The sequence below is a fragment of the Bubalus kerabau genome, chromosome 8, assembly GCF_029407905.1.
Source record: "Bubalus kerabau isolate K-KA32 ecotype Philippines breed swamp buffalo chromosome 8, PCC_UOA_SB_1v2, whole genome shotgun sequence".
Taxonomy (NCBI): Eukaryota; Metazoa; Chordata; class Mammalia; order Artiodactyla; family Bovidae; genus Bubalus; species Bubalus kerabau.
The window spans coordinates 101,367,400-101,369,332 of record NC_073631.1 but is presented as its reverse complement, the minus strand read 5'-3'; the positions used below and the strand labels follow the sequence as shown (position 1 = coordinate 101,369,332).

Genomic DNA, 1,933 nt, shown 5'->3' with positions numbered 1-1,933 from the left:
TAAGAAAGCTGTGGTACATATACACAATGGAGTATTACTCAGCCATTAAAAAGAATACATTTGAATCAGTTCTAATGAGATGGATGAAACTGGAGCCTATTATACAGAGTGAAGAAGTGAAGTTGCTCAGTCGTGTCCGACTCTTTGCAACCCCATGAACTGTAGCCTACAACGCTCCTCCATCCATGGGATTATCCAGGCAAAAGTACTGAAGTGGGTTGCCATTTCCTTTTCCAGAGGATCTTCCCAACCCAGGGATCGAACCTGGGTCTCCTGCATTATAGGCAGATGCTTTACCATCTGAGCCACCAGGGAAGTCATTATACAGAGTGAAGTAAGCCAGAAAGAAAAACACCAATACAGTATACTAACACATATATATGGAATTTAGAAAGATAGTAATGATAACCCTGTATGCAAGACAGCAAAAGAGACACAGGTGTATGGAACAGTCTTTTGGACTCTGTGGGAGAGGGCGAGGGGGGGATGGTTTGGGAGAATGGCATTGAAACATGTATAATATCATATATGAAATGAGTCACCAGTCCAGGTTCGAAGCATGATACTGGTTGCTTGGGGCTGGTGCACTGGGATGACCCAGAGGGATGGTATGGGAAGGGAGGTGGGAGGGGGGTTCAGGATTGGAAACACGTGTACACCCATGGTGGATTCATGTTGATGTATGGCAAAACCAATACAATACTGTAAAGTAATTAACCTCCAATTAAAATAAATACATTTATATTAAAAAAAAGATTAGGCTGAGATGTTTAGAGAAAGTGGAGGCTTTAGACAGAGACAATGAAATAGGATGTTCAAGATGGGAGAAAACACAGAAGTATGGAAGTAGAAATTGATGTGTTGAGTGAGGGAGGCATTTAAAGAATGTGTATTACCCATTAGTGGTGGGTGGGTTGGGTGTGATAAAACCACCCATAAAAGCACCCAGAGAAGTCTAAACCTAAAACCAGTGTCAAAAGAGAGACATTCGACATAATTGGGTAAAGATGTGACAACATGAGAAGGGGGTTTTAAGAACCTTCTTCTAGCAGGGGGTGTGTAGAATGAACTGGAGAAGAACAAGATGTGTTGGAGCAGGCAGGTAGGAAGCTATTGCAAAATCTTGACTTTGGTAGTCAGAGAAGAATTAAGACAAAAGGGATCAACTCAGGAGAATAAAGGGAAAATGACCCAAATTCTCTCTATTTCCATTTTGCAGCCATAAGTTTTGCCAAGTGGAAATAGAGATAATGTCTGTGATAGACTCCCCAAATACCTATTCCACCCAAATGCTCATCCTCTTACACCTGAGCTGATGGTTCTCAACCAATCGTGACGATTTTATCCTTCTCACCAGTGATGGCTTCAGGATTGTGCTTGTGACCACTTCTGACCAATGAGAAGCAGCTTCTGGGAAATATTTTCTCTCTGTAAGTAAGAAACACAAGATGGGATGATCTCTTATAACCTTCTGAACATCATCCTGTGTAGATGTGATGTCTGGAACTGTTGTACTGCCTCACTACCAACTTCAGAAAATAATCTAAGTCCTTGATGATGTGATCGAGCTGCTGGATGGGCTAGCCCTGAGCCCCACAAAGGCCCTAGACTCTCAATAATGTGAGATAATTCAGGTCCTTACTGTTTCAGTTTGTTTGTGTAGGGGTGGGAGGGTTGCTGCTGCTGCTAAGTCGCTTCAGTCATGTCCGACTCTGTGCGACCCCATAGACGGCAGCCCACCAGGCTCCCCCGTCCCTGGGATTCTCCAGGCAAGAACACTGGAGTGGGTTGCCATTTCCTTCTCCGATGCATGAAAGTGAAAAGTGAAAGTGAAGTCCCTCAGTCGTGTCCGACTCTTAGCGACCCCGTGGACTGCAGCCCACCAGGCTCCTCAGTCCATGGGAGTTTCCAGGCAAGAGCACTGGAGTGGGGT

At 44.3% G+C, this 1,933-nt stretch overlaps 1 non-coding gene across 1 annotated transcript; it reads right to left on the bottom strand.

Moving 5' to 3' along the window:
- Positions 1 to 243: 243 nt before the first annotated feature.
- Positions 244 to 315, bottom strand: TRNAY-AUA (transfer RNA tyrosine (anticodon AUA)). Its single transcript has one exon. It is a non-coding gene; the product is annotated as a tRNA-Tyr (tRNA).
- Positions 316 to 1,933: the final 1,618 nt, after the last annotated feature.